At 47.5% G+C, this 20,750-nt stretch overlaps 1 long non-coding RNA gene across 1 annotated transcript in view; it reads left to right on the top strand.

Moving 5' to 3' along the window:
- The first annotated feature begins 238 nt into the window (after positions 1-238).
- The window catches only part of LOC306834664, a 39,160-nt gene continuing 18,648 nt past the window's right edge, over positions 239-20,750 (top strand). The window contains exon 1 of the long non-coding RNA XR_013780519.1: positions 239-489. This is a non-coding gene — a long non-coding RNA (uncharacterized lncRNA). The remainder of the gene's footprint in view (positions 490-20,750) is intronic.

Here is a 20,750-nt window from a genome sequence, read left to right as displayed (position 1 = left end):
GGGGTGTATTTTGTAGGGGGCGTGGTTTGTAGCTGCAGCTCGACCCTTCTCCACATGGCCATGAGGATGTTGCACTTCCGCGTTGGCTTCATTTTACAATATCGAAAGTTTTTTTTTTTGCAAGACTAAACAATGAAGACAACAGACACAGGTACTGCTGCCTGTCATGGTATATTGAGTTGCTAAGTGTTGAAGTGTGACGACAGGAGCGTCCTTGAATCCAGACAGCAGCAGAGTCCATGCCGGACTTTCCCTCCCTCCGTTCATGTGAAGCGCTGTTTCAGACGCTCAGCGATGCCTCCTCTGCAGCCCGCAGACGGAGCGACACAGGGACACACTACAGTGTGTGTGGGACCCCTCCATCCAAGTGACGTCCTGAACCATCAGTCCTGACTGCTTATATTCACCAGGCGAAGAAGCGATTTCAACTAAATTCAGAGGATTACTTTGGCGGTGAATCTCGCTCGGACCGTGTGCGGTGTTGGCAAGGTAAGGGCGCAAACCCGCTCATTGTTTTCTCCTGTCACACATTCTGCAGGGACAAGTGTCTTGCACTTGTCTTGCCTCCGAACAAAATGCATCTTTTTAAAATCCAAACCTCCTCCGGCGGACACTTTTGCGCTTCAGTGCGCGCGCCAGGTAGGCAATGTGCATGTGCACATGCCTGTAACTTTATGAAGAACCCGGATACTTAAACACATTTCACTGCACGGTGTGTTAAAGTTCTTAGTTGGCATCTTCCCGTGTTGCACACTGACAGCCGTCCCTTCAGTCACGCGCTCCGTGCGCCTCCACGGTACTTTGAAAACACGTCTGTCGCGTTTGATAGCTTTCTATTACAGGATGCAGAACACACTCAGTGAAATCTTCTTTTCTCCCCACACTGGAGAGAAAACTGAACAGCCTGCTGCCACTTGTGGGGCCAGGATGCATGAACAGCCAGCTGCGGAGCATGTGCCACCACATCACTCTCTCCGTGTCCAAGTCTTTGAGGTGTTAATCTGACCACATGTGCCTTCTGAAGGCCACTGAGGGCTCTGCTCTTACTGCCCAGTCAACCTGCTTTATACGTCTCCTCTTCTTCCCTAACCCTGACCACACACACACACACACACACACACACACACACACACACACACACACACACACACACACACACAGCAATCTGTGATTCAGGTCATTAAAACACAGCCACAAGTAGTCCGGCCTCCATAAAGGACCAGCATTACATCTCTTAATCACTCTATTGACTACCTCCAGCTGGGACTTGAATGGATCACTAATATTAATACACAACCAGTTGGTCCACCAGAACAAAGCTGCTTTAATGGCTTCTGGGGAAGATGGAAATTACATGCTATTATTATCTCCTCTGTAATTATTGCTGTGCGTGTATTTGTGTGAGAGGCACGGAGCCAGTTAGGACAATAATGCAAATGTTAATCTGAGGTGGACTCAAGGAGAAGAGGAAGGACTCGAGGCCGAGAGGTGGAACAAGTACGAGGAAGGCAATTTAGCAAAATGAAATGAGCAGGAACGGGAATATCGACTGCGAGCTGCAGGTTACACAGATCGTCCAGATTCCCAGGTGATGTGCTCCACGATAGGAGCCATATTTAATGATTTTCTCTTTATCTTGGTTTTCTCGCTGACTCTAAGTGAAGAGCGAGAACGTTTTTCCACGCTCTTATCTCAAAGAAGCAGCGAACAGTCCCACGATCTGTTGATCTCCATTCGCTGCCTGTGTCACTTCCTGCGAGCATACTCGTGCATGCTTTTCTTGTAAAAGACAAGACCCCCCCCTCCACACACACACACACACACACACACACCCTCTGCATCTCGCTCATACGTCGGCCTGCAGATGCTTCACACGAGCCTTTCTCCTCTCAGCCTGTCACAAAATGAACTTTCAACCTCATACTTAGCTTCATTAGCTACCTTAGCTGTTATCATCTTTCTGTACGTCATCCACTTCCCTGATGATGACAACAGAAGAATAGGGAGTTTTGTTTTCAGATCTTCCATCCCATGTTTTCAGCAGAAGGATGATGCATCGGTACACGGCGAGATCTGCTCTGCCGTCAAACACGGCCTCAGCTGCTTGCTTTCCACGAGGCGCCTGTGGAATATTAAGAACGCTTTCGAGTGGAGATAAGGGCTGTTGAATATTTTAAAAAGTCTCTGTGTGTTTTTCCACCCTTCTTCCATACCAAGCGAGCCCGTCTTTGCTCTGCAGTCGTTTGGATTGTACTCTTTGGATGTAAATGTGTGGTCAGCCGCAGACGCTCCGAAATGGATTTGTTTGTGAGTTGTGTCTTTGAAGCCGTGGAAGCCTGAAATTAAGACGAAATTATAAAAGGAGCGTCAGATTTGAGCTGCCTGAGGGGGAGATGAAGGAGGCGAAGACGAGCCGTGGCACAAATATTGCTTTCTAACCCCCCCGAGGGTGCACAATGAAAATAAGGCGTGATGACGGCAGAGGAGATTTTGCCATGCACGGGGATGACATAGCTGTTGCTCATAGCTTGTCCCCCTCAGGTTTTATTAGCGAAGTCCAGGAGTCATGATGTGGTAATGATGCCCGTTGAAGACAGCGATGATGAGTCAGCTGGAGCAGTATATTCTCAGATGTGCTGTAGCTGCAGGCGGTGTTCTTTGTTTTGTTGAATTTTAATTACGCTGCTCTGTTGTAGCGAGCGGCGCTGCGTCCGGTCCCTCCACGTCGTGTTTCTTCACTTCACTTACAAGAACAGGACACCTTCTGTTTCCGAGGCGTCTCGCTCACACTGACAACACATGCTAGTTTGACTTGAGGGGACTCTTCCAGCGCTCCTCTTATCGGGGCCTGTGCACCTCCATGGTTGTTGTGGTATCGGAGCCGTCAGTGGGACGATTTCATTTTTGCAGTTTTTTGTGAAAATGGGAGAACAAGCTGCTGTGCCACCTCAGGGAAGCAAATGTTAAAAAAACTGCGAGCTATACGGAGAGCTGCACTCCTCCTGATCAGCTTTATCTCATGTCCACCTCACAGTGGGAGACTGTCCCTGTCAGACGGGAGGCGGGAGGCTCAGCTCCTCCTGCACCTTAAATACTGGCTCAACACTTTTACAACTTTCTAAAACGTTTCACCGCACACAGTATTTTTGTTTAATTTTCAAAACGCTCTCTCGGATTCATCCTGAACAGGTTTTCTGTTTTCCTACACGAGCCGCCCCACGTCTTTAATTGATGACTAGAACTCATTTGAGTTTCAAAGCCATCACCCTGATGTTGTGCAGCAACTGAAGCATGAGGCAAACTTTATTACACATACTGCTGATTTCTTTTCCCTGCACATACAGAATCTGCCGAGGGATTTCTGTTTGTGCAGCAGCTTTCAAGTCCCAGCTAGTGAAGTTCAGATAAGGAGCGTTGTTTACCACTCAAGCAGCCCTTCATTCCCGCTCATGCCTGCAGGACTTACAGGAGCGGGCGCCTCAGGCTCCCTCTCTGTGTCGATACTGTTTGTGTTTCTGCACGCATCATAAAGGCACTGAGGTGTGCAGCGCGTCTCATGCCTTCACAATATGACAGCTCTGTCCTGTCCATCTTTCATTAGCAAGGAGATGCTAACAGCCAGCTCTTTTTATGTCCTCACAAACACACAGTAAGTGACACTGAGCCACGGCCTGCTCTGTTGATTGGCTGCGGTTCGATAGCCGTCCTTATTATTTGTCTTTCAGCAGAAACTAGAGCGCTCATTTGTGGATAGAAAGACGTACTGTAGACCTGCGTTTGCAAGCGGACAATGTCAATTCTGGTGGGAGAGGAAGGGCGAAGAGGGAGAGAGGCATGTTTGTATGCCTTTCAGCTTTTTGGAGCATGCCTCGACTGTGAAAGGCCACAGCCATTGTTGGGTAACATTATCCACCAGGGAGGCCTTCAGCCAGACGCTCGGGGAGGACCGCCTGCACGCACACTTCCTCTCTCCCTCAGTACAGATGCATATCCCTCTCTGAGCTCGGATCAGCTGCTGAATGCAAAGCACTTTTCAAGTGTAATTCTACTTGTGTGCAGTGAGTGATGGTGCACACACATCTCATTATTGTTACCAACTCTGCTCACTCCCCGCCTGCTCCGGACCGTCTTATTGATGGTGCTTTATTCAGACATCCTGCTCTGAAAGAAATCCAAATTCCTGTGGGGAAACTCATCGTAGAGATAACTGCCTTATCTCTCTGCACGCTTTAAATAAAGTATCTGAGTGCATGCAGCCTGATCTAATGCCTAATATAGACTGCATTAACATGCGGAGGCAGATTGCTTTAGTTTAATACAGTACCAATATAAAAGCAGGCAACTAATATATGAATGTCTACTTGAAGACTATTGGAAACGTTGTCTTTATGGCGACATTTCAGAAAGCTAGAATGCAGTTGATAGACGTGTCCTGCATACACAGACAGAGGGAGACGGTGTGTGCTCTCACTCTGAGTCCTGTGCACACAAACGATAACAATCATACTGTCGGTTCAATCTAGCAGGAGTTATGAGCGCAGGGTGGACGAGCGGTTGTGTCGCGTGGACAGAGGATGTCGTCTCAGCGGCCATCGGTTGGAATCGAACCTCGACCCGTCGTCCTCCTTCCTGTCTCTCTTCAGTCATCCATTAAAGTACTTAATGTTCTGTAAAACACACATCACCATGTTCCTCTAACTTTAACATGTGATGTTCCCTTCATGACATCACAAAGGGCAGTAGCCCCTCCCCCAGGTGGGTGACACTCCCACAGCTAGGTGTTTGTTCTGCCCTGTGAGTCTGCCTTCTCACCGTAAACAATAGGACATGGAGCCAGAAAGCAGCGAGTACACCCGAGCCCTTCCAGAGAGGGGGCGTGGTCAGACACCGCTCATTTACATATTTAAAGCTACAGACACAGAAACAGCCTGTTCTGAGCAGGGCTGAAATAGAGGGGTTTATAGACATGATCAGATACAGGATCAGAGTGGATTTACAACAACACACTTCACACACATGATGAAGAGGAGCGAGGACACTGATGTGACCTTTAAATCAAGAAATGGATCAATGAATTACTGAGCCGAACTATTCTGCGAGGATGAACAAGATTTCACCCAGAATGACCTAAAATGGATTTATGCTCACGAGTCGGGAAGTTTCTGTCCTTTCTGAGCTCATCGGGATCATCAGGTGTCATCCAGAGTCTGAAGGAAGTCAGGACGACTTTGCTCACTCAGGTTTTCATCGTTACTTTATTTTGTGTTGGAACAGTTGGAACCCATAAGAGACTCACTTGCACAAATCGAATTTATTACTGAAACAAAATAATTAAGAGGATTATTATTAATTATTATTAATTATTATAAAGTGGATCGATGTCACAAATGTTAAAGTGCTCAAACTTTACCAAAAAAACACAAATCTGTCTAAACAGAGTCATCTATACCGGGAGCTGATTCCAGCTGTGATTGGACGAGAGGTGGGGTTACACTCTGGACTGTTCACCAGCCAATCACAGACAGACAAGCAGCCACATTCACACCTACAGACAGTTCAGAGTCAGCAGGTAACCAGCATGTGATTGGACTGTGGGAGGAAGCCTGAGAGAGGCCACGCCATGCACGTGGAGAACATGCAGATTCCACACAGACGGGGATTCAAACCAGCAACCTCCTCGCTGTGAGGCAGCAGCACTAACCGAGTGGAGAAGAGGAGGGCGACGTTTTTGTATCACAGCGTGGTAGCTCATGTGCAGCCACAGATTCTCATTTGCATGCAGACGGAAGCTCGTGGACGGCCTGTCTAGACTGAGACTGATGAGTCAGGGGCTGATGCCTGTTTTTGAGGAGGTTTTGACAAGACCCCTGTGTTTTGTCAGGATGAGCTGAAGATTATTGCGTCCGTGTAGCAGTGTAATCCTGAGAGATCTCTGCTCTTTACCAGAGTGCACAGAGCTCAGTGAAGCCTGCACGGCTGCGTTTCCTGGGCCGTGCCAGATGAAGGAGTTTAACTACATGAAGTGCTCTTTACTTGTGACTTTATAAGGTGACAATTATATAGACAGGAAAATAGCTTCTGGGCGTCCTCCTCCTGAGGTATATGCAGATATATGATGCCATCTCAATTACTGACTTTGTGACAGTCACCAACCACCAGCAGCCAGAAGTGAGAATCAGGATCGTAGATTTACATACACGAGGAATTTGTGTTGGTGTGTTGGTGCGAAAGAAGCTCAGATTTGGTGCAGCACTGATTCTTTTTTTAGTCCCTCGTCCGTCCCAGCTTCGCTCGTATCATGTTTTCCACTGGATGGTGAAGCAGCTTGTTGCTGGCAGTGTCAGTTTGCTGAGGATGGGTTCGGCGCTGGAGCGAGAGTGCTCCTCTTGACCTGCCAGCATCGCTCCATGCCGCAGCTCTCTGCAGTGGCCCCGGAGCTGCTGGCCTGGCTGCCTCTCAGTAGCAGTGACAGGAGAGGGAGGATGATGATGAATCAGGGGGCATGACGAAGATCTCCGCAGCACTGACTCCTCTCTGAGTGGACGAGCGTTGTCACGCAGCTTGAGACACAGTGTGTTCCTTCTTACATTCAGCCATCTTAGAGCTCACAGGCAAATGTGGTTCCACAACCCCCCCCCCCCCCCCCCCTCCATCTCACTCTCTACACAGCTCTCTGATTGGTCCTTTAAGTCGTTCAGTAAAGTACATATTTGAGATAAGCCCGAAGAATAGAATCCACATGAGTTGGGTCTCCACAGGAGGTCCAGGCTGTCATGTGACTGAACATAAAGGGAAAGCCTCTGAGAGCTCAGCCTGTGTTTATTTAAAGCGAGGAGATTTATTTAAGAGCTTGTTACACCAGATTAGCTGTAAAAGGTACGGCTCTAAATGGAGTGGAGAGGTCTATTTGTGAAGGTCCGGAAGTGCCCGGCTTTAAGTGGCAGACGGCGGGACGAATGGAGGCGATCAGCACGAGGGGCCAATTTTAACAATGGCTGTTTGAAAGGGAAGATATTTAGTGATGACAGCCTTTAATTGATGTCATCTCTTTTAAACGGACTGTGAGGTTTTTATTGAGCTCATCTAAACGCTGACAGCCCTCTGTGGGTTCAGAGAAAGCACAAGTTGAATGTCCCCCCCCCCCCACCCCCTCCGCACGCCTTCCAGGCGCTCCACACGAGCTGACTCTCTGACAGCCAGAGATGTTCTGAGGCGGAACGGACTGAGAACACGGTTGTTTTGGATCAAAATGGCGTCGGAACAGCAACAACGTCAGCCCCTTCGTGTCCCTGATTTTAATTGAGAGAAAGTCCCTTCAAGCGTTTACTGCCAGTCCTCCCAGAAGAGGAACCCGTACTGGGAACCTTTCCTGCAGTCTTGGAACTGCTCGACGTCCCTGTGTGCCAGCGCTCAGCGCTCGCAGCATAAATCGTGCTGTTTATACACGAGTGGGGAGATATGTATCTTAGACGAGATGTCCCCGGCTGGGCAGATATGAAATGTTCATGTCCTGTCATTTGTAAACATGCATAGAACATGCAGTAATCTTGATATGGCTGCTTGATCCATTGGATTAGTCTGGATTAGCAGTGCTATCCAATTTCCCATGACAGCAATATTAATCTGTTTTTGAACTAATGATCCTGTTGGGAAAATATTTATCCTTGCATAGAAGCGACTGAAACCCTTTTGACCCGACGCTTAAATAATTGATAATCAAAAATAAAAAAAGGCAGGGTGATGTGATCAGAACATGCGCTGGACTCTTCCACAGCCCACAACACTGAGGGATGTCCATGTGAGGAAAGGCATGGCCCGAAAACTCTGCCAGATTTCATTTCACGCTCTGCAGAGCACAGCCTCTGAGACGGTGACATTTACATGGCCCTCTATACCACCGCCAGTCGCTGCAGGCCCAAGGCGCTGGCTAAATCAGGCACAAGAGCCAGTGGACGAGGAGGCAGCGGGAGCAGGAGAACACTGCAGGAGGAGGCCTTTGTGCTGTGCACAAGGAGAACACGGAGTACACGGGCGAATGTCCTCTTTAGTTACTGACATGCATGCATCATGGCAAATACATGAAGTATGGAGGAAATGTTCTCTGTCTCACTGATCTCAGGTGGAAATAATTAATTGGGACGACAGATTTAGTTATAAACAGTCAGGGATGTTTGTGGCCATGAAGCGAGCTAGCTTATGCAGACGTGTAAATACGATAGCACAGGGTTAGCATGTATAGATATATAAAGACATCGACAATGAGACATGGTCACAGATCTGCTTTGTTCCCTCAGCTCAGGGCTTGGGGGGGGGGTCTTGGGTTTGGTATGAACCAAATTATGTAAGTTGGTCTGGTTGCTGGATAGGTAACTTCCCGAGTACTGCCAAGCTGCCCTTGAGCAGGGCACAGCTCCCTGATTGAATGTGGGATGGGCCAGAACCTGAAAGTCAAAGTGGTGCAGGATTCTGCAGAAGCCTCAGTGTTACGTTCATGACCACTGACTCGTACCCGGCTCTGATGTCACTGATGGCGTTCTGTTTGGGGGAGGGGTGGGGTCCCAGCACATGTCGGACATCAAACAGGAAGTCTCACATTTGGAATCACACCTACGTCTGCACCTGTATTCTGTATTCATATACTTAGACCTTCTACCTGTGTGCATTTCTACATTGTGTAACAGCTCATTAAGGAAACCATCACACAGACATCTGCATGTTGAGCAGTGTTATTGACATTGCTGGTGGGGGAGGGGGGCCAGTTGCTCAGTCAGTAAGACGAGATTTTCGGAGGATTATCTGCTCCCAAGACAAACTGGTCATCTTCAAGCCAAAAGGTCAGTATGAATGCTAGTTAACCCTCTCCTGACTTTTAACACACTTATTCCATCCCTCTCTAATCTGATTGTCTCCATCTCGAGTAGCGAGCTGCTTCCCCCCCCCCCCCAGCCTGCATGAGTACATCAGTCTTCAGTGAGCTCCATGAGCTTCTTATAGATGACACCCCTCCTTTATGGGTTTCCCAGTAGGTTGAAATAAACATGCAGAGCAGCTGCATATGCTGAGCTGTTTCTGGCTGCATTCAAAGGAAACCCTTTGGCAATAGGAGACAGTTTCCTGCTCTGACACCCTTACAGGCTGCCTTCACATGTCTTCCAATACGCTTTTGAAAGTGTAGAAAGACAATGCATTTTTTTTTTTTGTATAAGAACTTGCACAGGGCAACTTTGGCATCTCTCCCCTATGCTGTAACATCTGAGACTGTTCTGCTGCAGAGCCAGTTTGGCACATATTCCCTGCTCATTTCAGCCTTCAAATCCTGGCTTTGCTTTGTTTTGCTCCTTGGCACAAGTCACTTTGCTACTTTTTCCCAGGTGCTGTGAAACTGTAGAGCAGTGTGTGTAAACACATCAGTCAGCGTGTACTGGGAGAGCGGAGCCGGATCAACACAGAGAGCTGTGGACCCGTCCGTGACAGCCGTTCGTCGTCAGCACAGCTCTGTTGTTTCGGATGCAACATACTCCAGTGATATGTGGAGCGATGACTGTGACTGCAGTCACATGTAGGAGGTGGAGAAGCAGATGGTCACTATGATGGCAGTAGCTTGAGAGCAGGTGGAGGTCAGCCGAGCTACCACGCAGCCTCAACTGGTCTGTTCGTCATGCTGCGGTGAATCAATACGGCTGTCGTGCAGATGAGTCGCACTGCTAGTCCATTAGCGAGTGGTAAATCTAGCTGCTGCGCTGACTAGCCGCCGTAATGAGGTGGTAACAAAGTTATGGAATCATTAGCGAGCGTGTGTCCTGGCAGGACGGTGAGGGGGGGGGGGAAAGCGAGCTCAGGGAGGTTACAGCGTGACAGATGGTGACTGTGTGTGTGTGTGTGTGTGTGTGTGTGTGTGTCAGTGTGTGAATGAGTGAGTGCTTGGTGCGAGTGCTCACGGTTGTTTTTGCAAAAGAAACGTGGAGAAAAAAGCAGCTTGCTAAATTGATAGCTGCAGGGACGTGACGTTGCTGGCAGTTGTTCGTTTCTCTCCACACACGAGGAGGTTTATCCGTCTTGGTACAAAAGAGTCTGTTCCTGTACCGTCAGATTAATAACAAGCAGAGTTATATTTGGACTATCTGTGAACATTTTACCTTTTTCCTACATTCAAGCTCCTGATCAGTCGTGTGTTATTCATCTGAAACAACAGCTCAAATGGAAACAAACCAATTGTCATTATTTTCATTTGATTTAATTCCCGGGATTATCTCTTAGTTTAAAGAGACAATCATTTGTCAAATTAAACCTCTACGGATTACAAGAGCGAGCTCATGAATCGAGGGTTATCAGCTTTCCTTCCATGTTTCACATGAGACATTCAAACTTTAGGCGGTAAAGATGATGCTCACAGAATCTGTCACTTCTTTAAAGGTCACATCTCCTTCTTTTCAGTGTAAATCAGTGTCCTCGCTCCTCTTCATCATGTGTGTGAAGTGTGTTGTTGTAAATCCACTCTGATCCTGTATCTGATCATGTCTATAAACCCCTCTATTTCAGCCCTGCTCAGAACAGGCTGTTTCTGTGTCTGTAGCTTTAAATATGTAAATGAGCTGTGTCTGACCACGCCCCCTCTCTGGAAGGGCTCGGGTGTACTCGCTGCTTTCTGGCTCCATGTCCTATTGTTTACGGTGAGAAGGCAGGGTGGGAAGATTTTCTATTCCCGGCACGGACCAGGTCTGGAGACTGGTCTGGCAGCTGGAGAGTTGCCAGCCCACTTCCTGAGCACTGTCGAGGTGCCCTTGAGCAGGGCACCGGACCCCAAAAACTGCTCTGAAGCGCTCGCTGTGGGCAGCCCCTTCACTCTGAGACCTCTGCATTAATGCATGTGTGTATTTCAGCCTGTGTGTGTGTTCATGTCCATTAAACAGAGTGTAAACTGAATTTCCCCTCGCAGGATTAATAAATAATTATTATTGTTATTGTTATTATCTCATCGCAAACTTCATTTAAATGTTACCCTCCCCCCCAATCTCCCACCAGCAGGGGGGGCAGGAGGGGAAAGGAATCAGCAGACCCCTCCTCCGTGTCACGTTCACTTTGGCTCTTCTCTTCTCTTGACCTCCACACCCACTCTTTCGTGATGTAGGAATTTCGTGTCTGGATTTATTAGTAATTTAATTAGCGGTGAAGAAAAAGGTCATGAGCGCGGGGATCTCTGCACACGTGCGATGGAGAGAGAGTTCTCTGCTAATTGAGCACAAACTAGACAGACAGCTGGAGGTCGCCCGTCGTTCTGCCCCCGTGGGCTGAGTGATGGGCTGATGCTGTGGAATTAGCCAGCTTCTCGTCCTGTTATTGGTCGCCACTTTTCAGGTCACCACTAAGAACCGTATTCTGGTTTGAGCCTTCACATGGTCGTGCCATTTTTAGTATAGATAATCCAGATATATATAATGAAGTGGTTTTGGATTGAACTCAGGACAGGAGATTTAGGAGGAGATCAAAATATGATTTTGGCTGAAACAAAGTGATTGTTTGTGTGTGTGCGTGTGTGCGTGTGTGTGTGTGTGTGTGTGTGTGTGTGTTGGCGTGAGAGAATGGAGAGAGATGAATGGTTGTCGCTCAGAGTATGTCAGTAGAGCTTGGAGGACGACTTCAGCACCCTGGACAGCTCCTCATGCTCCATGCAAACGACAATGCTCTTTTATCTACAGTATGTTGCTAAACTCCATCTGTTCCCTCTCGCTCACACACACACACACACACACACACACACACACACACACACACACACACACCCTACTGACACACTGCACACATTCAAAAGCACACACATAGATTAATGAACGTGGCAGTGCTGCAAAGATCCAAGGAGCGAGCTGATGATTTCAGCAAACACAAAAGTTTGCACCCTGTAAAAGGAACCGATCTAAAATTAGTTCTACCTGATGCTTTCTGATCTTCTCTCCAGCGCCTGCTCTGACACCGTGTGTCAAAAAAAAGCTTTTTGAAGCAAACACTGAAACCATAAAGAGGCTTTTCTATGCCGTTATTTGTGTAGAAAAAAAAGGAAAACCTCATAATAGAGAAGAGTGAATAGACTTCAGCTTGTTTATTTCTTTCACACCACAGGTTACACATTCACACACTGATGGTAGAGGCTGCTGCAGAGTCCATCAGTATTAACTCATCCATTCATACACATTCACACACTGATGGTAGAGGCTGCTGCAGAGTCCATCAGTATGAACTCATCCATTCATACACATTCACACACTGATGGTAGAGGCTGCTGCAGAGTAAAGAGTCTGTCAGACTACAAACTAATGGACGCTGACAGCAGTGAGGTTCAGTGCAAATGCAGGAGCAAGGGTTTGAACCCCCGACCTTCCAGCTGAGATACGACCGACTCAACCACTGAGCCACAGCCGCAGTGACTCTCTGTCGTTATTTAAAAAGTAAGAATGTATTCAGTGGAATAAAAACCCTTTACAATTATAGCATCAGTTTGAGATGTCACCTCCTCAACCTCCACAGTTTCATAACTCCTGACAGGCAGCGATGTTTATTGTCTTCCGTCTGGCGGTGTGTGTCTGTCTGTGTGTGTGTGTGTGTCTGTCTGTGTGTGTGTGTGTGTGTGTGTGTGTGTGTGTGTGTGTGTGTGTCGGCTCCTGTGTAGTCAAACATGGCGTCGCTGTGATGTCAGTGATCAAACCTCACCTCACCCTCCGACCTGACAACTCTGGGAATCTGGGAAGTTTCATCCCCGCTGTAGAAGAGAATTCCTTCCTGTTTCTCGCTCTTCCCCGTCTCCATGAACACAGACGTGTTATTGAGCTTCATGCTGCAGATAAAATGTTAGCGGCGCTCTTTTACTCACAAAGGTTGGCGGTCTATCTCTCAGAAGATTCTTGTCTTGTTTGTCTGTTTGCCACATCGAGAAGACGAACGAGTGGAAAACACAAGCGGGCATCTTTTTTTTTACTCGCCAGCTTGAGATCAGAAAGCAAATCAATTAATGGCATTGTCCCGATTTTGAAAAGAGATGCATCTAATTCATTATGAACAGCAAGCACGCCTTTGTAGCCTAATTAGCAAGTTGTCGAGAAGAGGATGCTGGGGGTTTTTCTTTCCCCTCCACAAATTGCTTTCCACACTGACAGGCAGACAGACAGTGAAAGCCTGCGTGTCTAAAGCATGAAATACTGGGATCAGCGAGGAACCAAATCTCCTTGGCGGTTCTGGCAGAGAGAGAGAGGGGAGAGTGCACAGGCAGCAGAAAATGGCTTAGTCAGGGTCATCACTGGCCAATAGCTTTGGATAGCTGTGACAAGCCAGGGCATTTTCTCAGGCTCTGATAAGCTAAGAGAGAAAGATCTTCTGGACGCCACGTTGCCAACAAACGCTTTTCTCACGGTCTTCGTCAGCCACAATTATCACAGATTTTATGGATCGGTTCTGATTGTTTAGACGACACTTTCAGAAGCTCCCAGAGACTCAGAGGCGACAGATTCAGTTTGTGAATTTCTGCAGAGAATTGTGCTTTTTTTTTTTTTTTTTTTAAGGATGTCACCGATCTGATCGTGGACTCGGATATCGGTTTAATCCTGACTCAGATACAACCCAGTTCTGTGCTTGTCTGTGTTGACAGCTGACACGTGTGTGTGTGTGATGTCACCGTCAGCTGGTAGGCCTGTGCATTTTTGAGAGGCGGAGCCAACGATGATGGTGTTTCCACAGCGAGCGCCGCGGTCCGTCTGCGGAGCGTCCCAGCAGCTCTCACGGAGCGCTCTGTAAAGTCAACATCACAGTGAAGGATCCGAACTGTGAGAGAGCGTCACGGCTGAGTCCGACTGTTTGCTCTTCTTTTTGTTTTGGAGCCTTCTTCCACTAAACAAGCCGAGTGTCCTTCAGTCGAACCGTTCAGCCCGAAGGAAGGCAAAGAATCCTGCTCAGTCTCTGCGCTTCAGCTTTTATATTTACTTTTTGTTTCCAATATTTTATTTGTGCGATAACAAAACAAGCGATGCAAAGAAAGACAAATCCACAGGCACACAGAGCGGTGGACAACATGTGAGACCCAGAATGCATCTGAACATCTCACTCTGGCATGACTGCTGAATATTCCTCCTGTAGTTTTGACTTTAACCTTATTTGTTCTTAAATAATTCAGCAGCTGAACACATTTGTCCTTGAGACGGCGTGCTGCATCCCGGAGAGATATCGTTGTCTGATTTATATTCCTCATGTGGAAGGCTGCAACCCTCAAAAAAACATTAATAAGTTGTTTTTCAAGTGTGCTCAAGCCTCCGCAGCAGGGGGGAGGGTTGAGGGGGGGGTGGTGCAGTATGGCAGTATGGCTGGAGTCAAACCGAGTCACGTTAGCTGTGTTTGCTGCATGCTGCACACTGGGATTATTCTTTGCATGTCAGAGTGCCTGGATGCTCTCCTCTGCATGTTTCTCCTGTCGCTGCAGATGCAAAGAAGCACAAGTGGTGTTGAAGTTCAGTGGCCCGCACACGGCAGATGTACTTCCTGTGTTGACAGACACGCAAGCCCCCCCGCCTTTGAAGCCACTTTGCGTTTGTGTGGCCGTGAAGGCGTCCAGGCCGAGCGCTCTCAGTTCACCCGAGCTGAACGTGATCGCCCGCCCTTTTTGTTTGTTTTATGACGATGCTTTCAGGAGTTTTGGAGAGATTTATAGGCGGGTAAGCGGCAAAGCGTGCGTGAAACACAGAGCAATAGATTCAAAATATGACCATGCATGTGCAACACACACACACACACACACACACACACACACACACACACACACACACACACACACACACACACACACCTTGATGATGTCATTTGTATAATCTGATGGTATCTGGGCCAGCGTTGACGCGGAGGCAGCCGACAGGATGAGCAGCCCCTGTCATAATGATTTGATGTGTAGGAGGGGAGGTGTGTGTGTGTGTGTGTGTGTGTGTGTGTGTGTGTGTGTGTGTGTGTGTGTGTGTGTGTGTGTGTGTGTGTGTGTGTGTGTGTGTGTGTGTGTGTGTGTGTGTGTGTGTGTGTGTGTGTGTGTGTGTGTGTGTGTGTGTGTGTGTGTGTGTGTGTGTGTGTGTGTGTGTGTGTGTGTGTGTGTGTGTGTGTGTGTGTGTGTGTGTGTGTGTGTTCACCTAGCACACCCCATTCTTGTGCTCATTTCCTTCCAACAAACAAAATGTTCCGAAGCGCGAGTCATCCTGTGTGGAAATGTTGTGATTTACGGCGTCACGTGAATGAAGATCCGGCGCGTCGAGCCGCTCCTCCTTCAGGTCGGGTAACAGGAGGTGAATGTTCTCAAGAAAAAATAAATAAATAAGAGAAGGGAAGTTCAGCGTGATTTAAGTGATGCTTTGAAGCGGTGCTGGTGTGCAGCTGAGGTTGGTAAACGCTGTAATTAACTTGAAGTGTTTACACCCAGCTGTGAGTGATGCGAGATTTCCTTCAGGCCTCAAATCACTCAATCAGTAATTTTGATTGTACTCGACTTTTTTATTTTTTTATTTTTTTTTTTTTTAAGAGGCTCACATGTTTTCAAATGCCAGACGAGAGTGGAAGGCTTTCCCTGAACAGTTTGACGAATAAAAATGTTGCTTTTGGTTTCGAGCCACACAATTAATTGCTGGATCGAGTCCTGTAAAACTAATACCGAGCATTAGGACGTCTAATTAATGTTCTCTTCAGAGCCAAGCGCTCATCGTGACAGATTTGTTCTCTTGCTGGACAGAGATTTTATCACGTTGTGTTATGTATGTAAAATGATGAATTGAGGATTCAGCATCATGATGAGCACATTTTCAAATGTTGTGTAAACGCGGCGCCTGCAGCCCAAGTAATAGGATAGCAAACAATCAACGAGTGTCGATTGATTTTCACGCCGGGCCGATACAAACTAGACCACACTGAAGTGATGCATCAACATCCTCTGATTGCCCCAAAGCACACGTCAATAAAACTGATTATCTGACCTGTGTGTGTGTGTGTGTGTGTGTGTGTGTGTGTGTGTGTGTGTGTGTGTGTGTGTGTGTGTGTGTGTGTGTGTGTGTGTGTGTGTGTGTGTGTGTGTGTGTGTGTGTGTGTGTGTGTGTGTGTGTGTGTGTGTGTGTGTGTGTGTGTGTGTGTGTGTGTGTGTGTGTGTGTGTGTGTGTGTGTGTGTGTGTGTGTGTGCTGAGCAAAGCGGGGCAGATGTGTGATGAGCTCTGTCGTCACGTCTCCTCTCCCAGAAGACGACGGCAGGAGCTTCAGTTCAACTTCACTGTCAACACGCCGGCTCAATAAAACATCTCTGAATGCAGAGCTGGCTAAACACTGAAGCTTCAGTGTGCATGCAGAGCTGGCTAAACACTGAAGCTTCAGTGTGCATGGTGAGCTGGCTCAACACTGAAGCTTCAGTGTGCATGCAGAGCTGGCTCAACACTGAAGCTTCAGTGTGCATGCAGAGCTGGCTCAACACTGAAGCTTCAGTGTGCATGCAGAACTGGCTAAACACTGAAGCTTCAGTGTGCATGCAGAGCTGGCTAAATACTGAAGCTTCAGTGTGCATGCAGAGCTGGCTAAACACTGAAGCTTCAGTGTGCATGCAGAGCTGGCTAAACACTGAAGCTTCAGTGTGCATGCAGAGCTGGCTAAACACTGAAGCTTCAGTGTGCATGCAGAGCTGGCTCAACACTGAAGCTTCAGATAGATAGATAGATAGATAGATAGATACTTTATTGATCCCGAGGGAAATTCAAGTGTGCATGCAGAGCTGGCTCAACACTGAAGCTTCAGTGTGCACCACATGGTGACCTGAGGGCTGCAGCACCCATTGCAGTACATGTGCAATAGTATGAAGAGAATCTTGAAAAAATCTTTTGTGAACATCATGAGCAGTTTTATTTAGTGTGTTTTGAATGAATCAGTGGATTTGTTGCTGCAGTCGTTTGGCAGTGTCGTTCCCTCTGCAGTGCCTGAGACATGACACTGAACAAAAGGTTTGACATTTAGCACACTAATTTAAATGTTTAATTAAAGACTCGTCTGATGCATTCGTACACACACAGTCCTGTCATGTGTGCACGCAGCCGTCGGAGTAGTATTCCCTCTAAGCCTTATTTTGTTCAGCATGTGTAATCCCCTTAAAGTCCCCACTGATAGCCTGAATACCTTCACTTGAGATTAGCAGAGGTAGAGATCAAGGCGTGCTCGGCCTGCAGCTCGTCAGATGACGCGTCCAGGCTCGTGGTCATGAAACAGCTTCACCCACCATGATGCACCATGTCGTGTTTATCATTCTTCTTCACACTCTCATTATATGCACGTTTGAATGGACCAACACGCCGGTGCCTCGGAGTCTCACCGGGCTTTGCCTGCACACATTAAACCCACATCAGCAGGTACGCCTGCTGGATCGTTGCATGAAGATAAAACCTTCACGGTGCACGAGGCCTCGCAGGTCTTTGTTCATGATCCCACGCTGCATTAAAGACGAGGTCACAGACAGTCTGTCCAGCCTGAATGAAGGACTTAGAGTGGGACAGCTTCAGAGCTGCTGGTGTCAGCCACATGGAGGGGAGAGCGTTCAGCCTGCAGAAGCAAACAAATGTTTGTATGGTTTCTTTCATGTTTGCGCTCAACACATGTTTTTTTTCCGTGTTTAAACTGTCAGACACGGAGAACGTTGGGGAGCCGTCAGAGCAGCGAGATCTTCTGTGAAGATCAAAAGGAGTCGACTCACTCAGGAGCGTCTGAATCAAACCACACGGAGCTCAGTGTGTGCTGCGTGCTGTGCTCAACGCTGCTCTGATTCTGCGAGAAGCATCACAGAGAGCTGGTGGTATCTTTGTGTGCTCGTGATTATGTCCTCTGTTACGATTGACGTCATTTTGATTTCTCACCTGGCGCTTTGCATCGTAGGAGAAACAGTACCTGGGGGAGACTGCTCAGTACAACATCCACGTTTCTTTGCGTACTGCACGTTGGCCTAATAAGTAGGAACCACTCGTATTGTAGCCTATCAGAGCCGAGTGTGGGCGGGGCTTTATCTTGGTGGAAATGGGCTTTGGAGATATAATTTACAGGATGTAGATTCCACCACCAGGGGGCGCTCCATATGAATAACACAACGACAAAAGATGAAGTCGAGAATCATGGGAGTTCTCTCTGCTACTCTCCAATGTAAACGGTGTCATAAAAGTCTTTATACTGTACGTTGTAAATTTTTTATTTGGTTTTGCAACAGAGATACACATCATTAAACATTATATTTACACTACATACTTTTTTTTTTTTTGTAGAAACAAATAAAACCAAGAACATTTGAGTCGCTCCCAAACAAGAGGGTGTCACATGTGGAATCACCTGAAAGCGTCCATAAAGGTTTCCAGCAATCTTCAAATTTATCATGATGGACTTTTTCCATCTGAGCAATTTTATACTGTACGTTTAAAACACTGCTGACATTAACAATGTGAATTATTACAGTGACCCTTGTGTGTGTGTGTGTGTGTGTGTGTGTGTGGTCAGGGTTACAGTGTACAGTAAAGTGCAGCGGGCAACATGAATGCTGAGCTGAGTTCAGTGAAATGCAAAGAGCTGGTTGTAAGAGAGGGAGCAGGAACATGCTGCCTGGGGCCAAACGAGCTGCTGCACAAATCTATGCAAACAACGTTGCATAATAATGACAGAGTCTTATGTTTTATTAATCTGCTCGGCGCACTTTGAAAGCGTTTTTTTTTTTTTTTTTTCTTCTCCCGGGCAGCGTCATGAAGCGCTGCAGGTGTGCTGTGTGCTCGTGTCCGTCCATCGCACCGTCACCTGCAAAGAAGTCAAAAGCAGTTTGAGCTCGCTCGACCGCTTGGATTGGAAACTTTTCCTTTGCAATGTGGTCAGAGACGGCGTCTGTTTCCCTTCATGCTGGAGGAGAGAATCGAGCTCGAGCTCGCTCCTCCTCAGCTCGATCACATGCAGGGAATGTGTGAAGGACTCTCTCTCTCTCTCTGTCTCTCTCTCTCTCTCTCTCTCTCTCTCTCTCTCTCTGTCTCTCTCTCTCTCTGTCTCTCTCTCTCTCTCTCTCTCTCTCTCTCTCTCTCTGTCTCTCTCTCTCTCTGTCTCTCTCTCTCTCTCTCTGTCTCTGTCTCTCTCTCTCTCTCTCTCTGATAACAAGCCTCCCCACAGGAGGCCCATCTGTTGTGATAACGGAGCCGCAAGTGAGTCACAACTTTTTTTCAAACAGAAGTTTTGTTGTTGTGTTGCTCGGAGCCTCCGGAGGGCTGAGGTTAAAAAAACCTGCTTTATTAATCCATGAGATTAGAGCGATGGACTGGGCTTTTTACACACACACACACACACACACACACACACACACACACACACACACACACACACACACACACACACACACACACACACACACACACACACACACACACACACACACACACACACACACACACACACACACACACACACACACACACACACACACACACACACACACACACAGTTACTCTCCCACTGTGTTGACGAGCAGAGACGCCTGGGATTACACGTTTTAGAGCAGAACTAACTTTCGACGCGTGATCGTCCTTCACCTTTTATGACACCAGAACCCAAAGCTAACAAAAACCACCCTTCATCATCCTCTCTGTGAGATTACAGAGCGTCTGGACGACATGAGGGGGAGTCTCTGTTTTCTTCAGGGTTTAACCACGTGTGTGATGATTGTGGTTCTGCTCGCTGCGCTGCTCTGGAGATAGAGCTCAGGCTCAGTAATGGGATATCTGCTTCCTCCAGATTGGAAATAAGAGTCCTCCCCGTCTCCTTCCTTTCTCTGTGTTTTTGATTTTTTTCCACCCTCTCTTAATTTCTCCAACCTTGAGCCGTGCAACCTTCAACATTTTAAGAAAGCGTCTGCAGATTTGACTTCCCGCGACGATTCTTCAGTCACACAAGCACTGTGATACATTCAGAGGATTCACTGAAGAAGCACTCTGTCTGAATTTAAAGTGACGACACAAAGAACACTTTGACACACTTACATAAACAGCCAATGGCAATGACGGCAGTTCTGTTGTTTGCTGAGCGTCTGTCGGTCCGGAGGAGAAGCGGAGACACGTAAAGACATCCCTCGATGAATTCCCACTCGGCGGTTTGCGGTCTGGCTGGGTGGGCGGGGTTTAGATGATTGACAGTTCTCTCCTTCACTCCGACAACACCATTACTATCGATCCTGTAACTGACTGATGATGAGCTGGAGGAGAAGAACCACAGCAACACTTGGTCTTGACCCCCTTTCGTCCTGATCCCGACCCATCGTTGTCCTTTCGTTTGTCCCCTGTAGTTTGTTTTCATCGGCGTCTCGACGTCGTTTTGAATGAGTGATTCTCGAGGCTTAAATATAAGCGCTTCACTCAAACAGCAGGTAGCAGTGCCACGTTTAGTAAATGCAAACGGCACTAAATCATGCACCAATCAGGGAGCGGTTTGGTGTGCAGGCAGGTAGATACAGGACTACAAAGATGAAACATGTAAAGAACTACAAACCCCAGGAGACCGACTGCAAAGATCATTTAAAAAAAGGTGTGACGACCTCTGATAAAGTTGATCTTCATACTTCACTCTTCACGCTCTTCATCGCATTTAAAGAGACACACACCAAAACGGAGCGTTCAGAGAGAGCACGGGAGGGAAGGGCTGTTTGAAAAGAGGGGGGGGGGAGAATATGTCCTCCTATAAGCCTGGCTCTATAGACCCTG

Source organism: Symphodus melops, assembly GCF_947650265.1.
Source record: "Symphodus melops genome assembly, chromosome: 14".
Classification (NCBI taxonomy): Eukaryota; Metazoa; Chordata; class Actinopteri; order Labriformes; family Labridae; genus Symphodus; species Symphodus melops.
Note: the sequence above shows the minus strand (reverse complement) of the source record. Positions and strands in the feature narration are given on the sequence as shown.